Source organism: Dama dama, chromosome X (assembly GCF_033118175.1).
Source record: "Dama dama isolate Ldn47 chromosome X, ASM3311817v1, whole genome shotgun sequence".
In the NCBI taxonomy this organism is placed as follows: Eukaryota; Metazoa; Chordata; class Mammalia; order Artiodactyla; family Cervidae; genus Dama; species Dama dama.
This window is the reverse complement of record NC_083714.1, coordinates 131,806,555-131,815,572: the sequence shown is the minus strand read 5'-3', so window position 1 is coordinate 131,815,572 and position 9,018 is coordinate 131,806,555. Positions and strand designations below refer to the sequence as shown.

At 39.5% G+C, this 9,018-nt stretch overlaps 1 pseudogene; it reads right to left on the bottom strand.

Annotated features, from left to right (window-relative positions):
• Positions 1-5,262: 5,262 nt before the first annotated feature.
• Positions 5,263-6,452, bottom strand: LOC133051677 (peptide chain release factor 1-like, mitochondrial; annotated as a pseudogene).
• Between the last annotated feature and the right edge of the window lie 2,566 nt (positions 6,453-9,018).

Below are 9,018 nucleotides of genomic sequence, written 5' to 3'. Positions count from 1 at the left end.
AGGCAGCATGTTGTATTGTGTCTATGAAACTAAGGAAGGTGAAGAAGTAGGTAATTAATTGGACAATTTAGGAAAAAATGCCTCAGGAATTGGAATTTTCCTGGCATAGTTTTTTTCTGAGTCATTCTGAAAAGTGCCAGGTTTTGGCACATCTCATAATTCCAACAGCATTATGTTGAATAAAATAATACATTTTTTTCTTTAAAACATAGTCAACGGATATATTTCATTTCCAAGAGGAAGAACTCAATTATGTTTTAAGCATCTTTCAAGGTCAGACCCAGTAAAAATGTGATATAAATGGACTTCCTATTTGGCAGGAAAAGTGGAGATACAGAACCCTTTTTCAAACTCTGATGAGTGAAACTTTTTTTTCATCATGTCAACATGTCATCATGGAAAGAGATGGATTGCTTAATTCATTGACCATCACTTGTTGTGTTTTAACTTTTTTCCCTAATATTCGACTTGGATTTTATGTTTGGTTTATGCATGCTGTAGACTGATTGCAAAACTGGCTTCACTTCTACACTGCTTTCTATACATACATCCTTTCCATGTTTCCTCACAGTTCATCTCATCAAGAGATAGAGTTAATTTTCTCGTCTCCTTGATTATGGGATGGCCTTGTGTTTACTCTGGCCAGCAGAATATGGTAGAAGTGGCAGTTCTGATCCTAGAGACCTTGTGTCCTTCTACTGTCTCTCAGATCTCTGTCACCATGAGAACAAACTTGGCTTGCCTTGCTGGAAGAGGAGAGAACATGTTAAGGAGAACTGATTTTTCCCATTCAAAGTCATGGTTGACCATCCTAAAGTCAGCCAGACTCAAAACATGTGTGTCACCCAGATTAGCAGAACTACCAACCCAGCCCACACTTGACTGCAGACCCATTCAGGAGCTCATCTGAGAGCAGAGGAACCACCCAGATTACCTGCAGTTTTGCGAGCAATAGTATAAATGGCTATTGTTTTAAGTCTCGGAGTTTTGGGATGCTTTGTTGCACAGTGATAGCTAACTGGCCATTTTTGCCCTCACTTTCCCACTGTGTTCAGAGAATTACTGTCCAGTTTTACAAGTAAAATTTGCTCTCATGTTAAGGTATTTTTGCTTCCCTGGTGTCTCAGTGGTAGAGTCTGCCTGCCAATGCAGGAGACACAGGAGATGTGGGTTCAATCCCTGGGTCAGGAAGATCCCTTGGAGGAGGAAATGGCAACCCACTCCAGTATTCTTGCCTGGGAAATCCCATGGACAGAGGAGCCTGGCGGCTACATTCCATGGAGTCACAAGAGAGTCAGACATGACTTAGTGACTAAACAACAGTAGAGGTATTTTTAAAAACATGAATTACAAATATCTGATGTTAAGAGAGAGTTCACTTTTGGAAGGGTTTAATATGCTAAATTCTTTCTTCAGGTTTTGTCATCCTCACAATTCATTTCCTAGTTTTCTCATTAATATCCAAGTTATAAGGATGATTAACCTTCAATAAGCTGTGTGGTAGCTGAACAAATTGTGGAGGATTTAGCTTAAGCAGATATTACATATACTGCTGGTGTCACTAAGGACTGTATGCCAAGTCTTGTGCTTGTCAGCATGAATCTTGATTCCAGATTTTTTCTCCTGAATTGGTGCCTTGGGGTCTTCTGTCATGGGAGCTGTGTGTGCAACAGCTGAGCCATGGTGGCTGCTCTTGCCTTGATGATTTTTTTCTGCTTTATGGCCAACAGCTCTGTTTTCAGGGAATATAGAGCGTCCTAGTCACCAGGGTGCATATCCTTTATCTTTGCATCTCAGGAGGCTCAAGTTAGCATGGGCTTCCTCGGAGAGAACTCCTTTTAACCCCATCCTTTCATGGTTCCCAACAATCTGAAGTGGTTTTTTATTTATTTCTACAATTTTACTGTTTAAAAAAGTTTTTTTTTGCTTTTCTGGGTCTTTGTTGGTACGTCAGGGCTTTTCTTTAGTTGTGACAAGTGGGGGCTGCTCTCCAGTTGCGGTGCTCAGACTTCTCATTGTGGTGGCTTCTCTTGTTACAGAGCATGTGCTCTAGAGCGTGAGCTTAATATTTGTGGCTCCCAGGGTTAGTTGCTCTGCAGCATGTGGGATCCTCTCAGATCAGGGATCAAACTCGTGTCTCCTGCATTGACAGACGGATTCTTTACCACAGAGTCACCAGGGAAGCCTGGCTTTTTATTTCTATTTTTAAATTTTCCTATATTATGTTTTTAGACTTTTATTTTCATGTGGACCATTTGTTTTTTTAGTCTTAATTGAATTTATTACAATATTGCTACTGTTTTATGTTTTGGTGTTTTAGCCATGAGGCATGTAGAATCTTAGTTCCCCGATCAGGGATCAAACCCACAACTCCTGTACTGGAAGGTGAAGTCTTTACCACTGAACCTCCAGGGAAGTCTCTGAAGTGGCTTTTAAAATTGATGTCCTAAAACTTTCTTTTCCCTGTTTAGTCCAGATTATCTGGCCCCCCTATTGCCATAAGTTGCAGTCACATGAGAGCAAGCTATTAGCCCTCAGCTATGCATAAGCCCCAATGTCTTTCACCAAGATTGACATCACTTTGGATACCACTTGGCTGCATTTTAAACAGCGAGAGGCACTTGAACAAACATCTGTTTTAGGGACAGATGTCTGCATAATCTTGGGTTTTCAGTTTCAAATATACTTAAAAATGTATTTTTTAAATACATTTATTTTTTTATTAGGGAGAAAGAAAGCATTAGTCACTCAGTTGTGTCTGCCTCTTTGCAACCCTATGGACTGTAACCCATCAGGCTCCTCTGTCCATGGGATTCTCCAGGTAAGAGTACTGTAGTGGGTTGCCATTTCCTTCTCCAGGGGATCTTCCCAACCCAGGGATTGAACCCAGTCTCCCACATTACAGGCAGATTCTTTACCATCTGAGCCATGAGGGAAGGATAGTTAGCCTTATTTTTTTTAATGTTTTAATTTAAAAAGTGATACATGCTCATTATTTAATAGTTATACAATATAGGAAAGGGTAAATAAAAATAAGAATTATCTGTAGTTCTATAAGTAATTTTGTATGTATTCCATATGTATTTATATGGTATTTTGTTAAAAAAGTTTTAAGTTTCCACTTTTTCTCTCTTCTATTAATGACTCACATTAAATTTGTTAGCATCAACTTTGTTTTATCTTTTAAAACCACATGAGTTATTTGCATTTTAACATATCATAATTTGATATGTTTTAGTTAGTGCTTAATATACATACATTACTTAGGTTCTTAATGTATTATATATGTATGGTTGCTTAAAACTGAAAACATTAGCTCTCGTTTACTCCACACTTTGCCTATGTTTTATTGACGTCACCAAATCTGGTTCTCTCTTGAAGGTAAAGACAGAATGTATACACCAGTCCATGTGTATTTGTAGAGGAGAAAGGAGCAGAGTAGCAGTCTACTCCAGAACAGGTGCTTTGAAAAAGAGCACCTACTTCAGTCAATATAATGATCATTAGGTGTATTTTATCACAAGTAAATGACTTTAATTTGGTGTCCATTCCTATTCTCTTTTTCTTTCCCAGCGCTGTTGACTCTGAGAGGGGCTGACCATGCACTAGGCCAAGAAGGAGTGACAGGGTGCCACATACTGTTCTATGAAAAGTAGCTGATGAAAATAAAGCTACATTTGCTACTTTTAAAAAGTCTGTAAGTCTATAATTTCATATAAGTAAGTGTTTTGATTTACTTTGCCCGTTAAGTTTCACTTTGTGCTTTGAAATATTAGCAACTCAGCTGTTCACAACTGTTATCTGGCTTACTTCCCTTGGGTATAATCCAGGCACCTCAGCCCCCCAGGCATCCATCCCTGCATGGTCACCTCCACTCAGCAGACTCCTTGTGGAGTGTTTCCTCTCTTGATGAATCGTTCCCTTAGCCAACTCAGCATATAGCCTGGAACGCTAATGATCATCCTCTAGTCCTCCACGACTCCTCTCTCACTTGCTCGTATTCCATTGGTAACCATGGTCTGTAGATGATACTTTTACGCTTCTCTTGCAGCTATGCAATCAGATCCATCACCTGTACCATAGTGCATGCATTCGTTGCTTCTCTGAGGACTGCCGGAAGTGCCTTCTTAATGCTTCCCCTGTTTCTGATCTCACCATGCCTCGCTCATCCAGAACAGCTGCCAAGGAAGCCCTCTAACATGTAAGTCTGTTTATGGACACTAACATACAGCTCTAGAATTTGGGATAAAGTCAAATTCCTTTGCTTAGCACAGAAAGGCCTTTGTATCTGACTTGTCTGCTTTTCTGACCTCATTTCCCACCACTTACCCATGGTTATCCCTTTCTCCAGTTGTAAAAAAAAAAAGTTCCCTCCTCCATGTCTTCTTATACACATTTCTCTCTGCCAGATATTTCTTTACTTGTTTTCTCCCCATCCACTTTTCCTTGTCTTTTCTGTTTAAAATTACATTCTTCATGCTTCAACAGAAACATCGCTTCTTTCTAAAACCTTTCTCCAACCAATTGTGTGATTTTGATGTTTCTACACTGTGATTACTATACCTTTTGTATGATTACATCATCTTATCACACTGTATTTTAATTGTTTGTTTACATGCATTTCTAGTCCACTAGACTAGTGGGTCTCAAAGTGTGATCCTCTGACCAGTAACATCAGCTTTGCTTTGGAGTTTGTTAGAAATGCAAATTTTCAGTCATCACCCCAGATCAGAAACTCCAGCAGTGAGCCCAGCAATCTGTTGGGGGAAAATCATTTAATATCTTATGATAGGGGAAGACTGGCTGGCCATAGTAGCATGCTGAGAAACATGGAAATTATTTAGAAGATGCATGACTACTGACAAATACTGTCTTCCATGTCAGCTTTTCTTAAAGTGACTGGCAACCTCAAGGAAGTCCAAAGTGCCACAAAGCATCTCAACGCTTGTTTTAATTTGCAGCTATAACAAACTATCACAAATTTTCTGGCTTTAAACAACAAAGTCTGAATTCCTGCTGGAGGCACCAGGGGAGAATCCATTTCCTCAGTTTTTCTAGATTTCAAAGCTACATGCATTCCTTGGCTTGTAACCTCTTCCTCCATCTTCAAAGCTAGAAATGGCTAACTGAATCTTCTTGATGATGCCATCTCTCTGCTTCTAATCTTCTGCCTTCCACTTTTCTTTTTTTTTATTGTATTTTTTTTTTTACTTAATACATTCAGAGACTTATATAAATTAGCTATTTATTAAAAATGTTACTCTCAACTGTGTTAATTCATGTGTTTCAAGAGAATACTGTATATACACAACCTGATTTGCTATAACAGAATTTTCAGAAGCTATACAAATCTTTAGTAACAAATCAACTTAAACTTTTTTGGAAATTATTTCTACTAAAGATTCATAATTAGCATAATCCTTCAATGACTGTACAAGTTCATCCAGTAGGTACTCTCCTTGCATAAAAGTTTCAAGATCATGAAGTGACTTGTTTATTCTGTGATCTGTGACCCGGTTCTGTGGAAAATTATATGTTCTTATTTTCTCTGACCTTCCTTTTGTGCCAATCTGAATCTTCCTAGAATTGTATCATTTACTTGTTTCTTCTTCTAGCTGCAGGCTGTACAGTTTTGCACGTAACTTTCTCATAGCCATCTCTTTATTTTTCAGTTGAGATCTTTCTTGTTGGCATTCGGAAACAATACCCGTTGGGAGATGAATGATCTGGACAGCACTGTCCATGGTGTTCACATGCTGCCCCCCGGCTCCACTGGTTCGCTTAGTATCAATCCTCAAATCCTTAGGATTAATCACCAGGTTAATCTCGGTGGGCTGGGGTAAGATGGCTACAGTCATGGTGCTGGTGTGGATGCGGCCTTGCTTCTCTGTCCTGGGCACTCTCTGGACTCTGTGCACACCTCCTTCAAACTTCATGTGCTTATAGGCTTCTGAACCCCCAGTGCTGGCGGATGCATGTCTAAGGCCACCTATTTCACTTGGAAAATATTCCAGGGTTTCAAAATGCCATCTTTTAAATGCAGCATACTGCTGATACATATCAAATATCTCTGAGGTAAACAACATTGCCTCCTGATCCCCAACTCCTGCAGTTACTTCCAGGATCAAATCATTTTTATCTGTTTCTTCTGAGGGAACCAAAAGTAAGATAATCTGATGCTTTAATTGAGCTATTTCTTTTTCACATGAAGTTATTTCATTTTCGGCAAGTTTCCTTAAGTCCTCATTTTCATCTTACAAAATATGCCTCCTCTTTCCTCTATCTGACGGACAACATGCAGCCTGGCGCTCGAGGAAGGTCTGCAGGGGTCCGCCGCGGGCAAACAGCTCCTCCAGGGGCAGGTTACCGCAGCTTAGGTGTCCGCGGGCCCGGACAACATCCTGGCGGGCCCAAAAGCCCCGAAAAACATTCCAAAGTAACGGGGAGCACATAACTACAGCCAGTCCACCATGGCAGACAAGATCCGGAAGTCGCCACTTTTCTATTTAAGGACCTGTGTGATTATGTTGGGCTCAGCTGCATAATTGAAGCTGATCGCCTTGTTTTCGGGTCAGCTGATTAGCAACCTTAATTCCATCTTGCTATGTAACATAACATGTTCAGAGATTCTAGGGGTCAGGAAATAGACATTTTGGGGCAGAGGCATTATTCTGCCTAATGTGATATTTGTGCTTGACTTTTCGAGATTTAAGTAAAATCAGTATTGCCTTCTACCTTAATGTGGGCTCTTTGGAGGAATCTAGGATGTTCTTTTTTCACTGTCATTTCTTGTAAAGAAAGTGGTTTTGAACATTCTGTGATGTTTTAGAACATTTTATGATGAGAACTCCCTCCCCACCATGATTTATAGTTGTAAAATATGAACTTCACTCAAGATTAACTAGAAAAACATGCCCCAGATGGCAACTAGAGACCATGTGATCTATGAACATCAGTATATCAATATGTTAAAAAATAAATCAGATTCAAATATTTTAAAAAGAAGAGTAATGGGTTACGAACTAATCTATCTTTGAAGAAGGGGCAGGCAAATGCTTTTTAACATTTTTCTCAAGAGCCTGCTTTTAGCTCAAATTTGCCAAGTCTTTTTCTTTTCCCATCTGAAGATAGATAGGTCCAGAGAACCCCTGCAGACACATTGTAGGCGGCTCTGTCTTCCAGGGACTTGGCAGAAGGTATTATAGGACTCATTTATACTGCAGAATAGTTATAACCTTCATGACTTTCACTTGGACATATCTGTGCACTAGCAAATAGTGATAGAAATGGGGCACTGGAAATGCATGTGATGGAGGGTGTGAACTTTCAATATTGAACTTTGATAAGTTACCATTTGAAAACTGAGACTACTTTTCAAATATATCACCTCTGACATAAGGGCGGGGCCAGTTCGGCATGGGCCAGTTTGGACCAGCATTGGGCAGTACAGAAATATATTTGTGGACGGTGCTCCAGTAACATGATGAGAGAGGACTGTATTGCAGAAGCAAATGGGAAGTGTTTTCATCAGTTTCCTAGTGAGAAAGGATTGGCAGTTAAAGCAGAATCCCTTTGAACCTCTGTGTGACTATTCACATCCAGTGGTTATAGTTGCTTATTTATATAATATGATTAACTATTAACCAAGGTAAGTTTATCCTGTACTGTGACTTCAATACTTAATTTTTAACATCTTAGCAAATCCTGAATTGAAACCTCCTCCCCAATACTGTTACAAGAACAATGTGTATTAGGTAGGACCCACCTGATGTTTCTAGTCACCACCCTACATGAAAATGGAAAGGCCTGGGAAACAGCACTGTAAGCCATTGAAATCATCCAGAACAAAATTTCCTTCAGTTTAAGTATGGTGGACATATCAAGGGTTGTGATTCTTTAATCAACAGAAGAGAAGTTGTAAGAAAATTACCTGGGTAATCTAAGTATAAAGCCACCAGTTTTTTGCTCGTGTCTTTTATTTTAGGACAGTATGTTGTTTTGTTCTGATCTTGGATAACATTTTGGCTTTGCTTTGCATGTATTGTTAGAACCACATGCAATCAGCCAGACCATTAGAATTGCAAACATTTAGGAGCCACAGTTATGGATTGACTCCAGAAGTGGAATGCATTTATAGTAATGTACCCAAAAACTACCTGACTACCTAAGAGGTGCTGCCTGGAGTTATATCCTTGGGACACCTGATTATTCAGGAACATAGACCAGGGGAGTGGTAGAGGGGGACACTGATATTCCACATTCCTGTTGTCCTTTTATCAAGGGGATTTGTAGGATGTGTTGTCTTTCAACAGTCTGGCTTTCATCCCCTTTTTTTCATGACTCTGCCTTAGAGAAGTTCACACTTTTAAGAAATGACTTTGTTCCCTTCCAGGCTCCAAATGGAAACTTTTCAAGGCCATATTTACTATGAGGATATTTATCATGGAAGTTAAGTAACTTACACTTTAATTCAAGTGTCCTCTCAGCATTGAGAATAGGTTATTTTCTCTAGGAGGCCTGGGCAGTTTCCTGTTTTAAAGAAATTGAAAAGAAATATATTGCTTTTAGCCACCCCAAAATCAATAGAGTTTCAAATATAGATGGGACCAAGTTTCTTGTGCTTCTTAGGAGGGCTGAAGGATGGTGCTGACCCAAAGCCCTGAGTGATCATAATACTTAAACGGAAGCCATTGTGCTGTGGAGTATGAATGGTTGTGGCACATGTGTCGCCATTCCAGACTCAGGTGATCAACCCTCGTACACACCACAATAATGATGGCCTCCCATCCAACCATCTTTAGAAACTTCCTTACAGGATATATTTAGGATCAGACCATTTAAACATTAAGATATATTCCTTTTTCTTTACCTTAGGAAAAAAAAAATAGAGCCTCAGGGCATTGCCAGTCAGTGCTGTTTTGAATGGAATAACATGTATGATAACTAAATCTAGCCATAAGTTGTTAAGTCCTTGATAGCAGGGTACCACTGTTTTTTTTTAATCTTCCTATCTCCCTC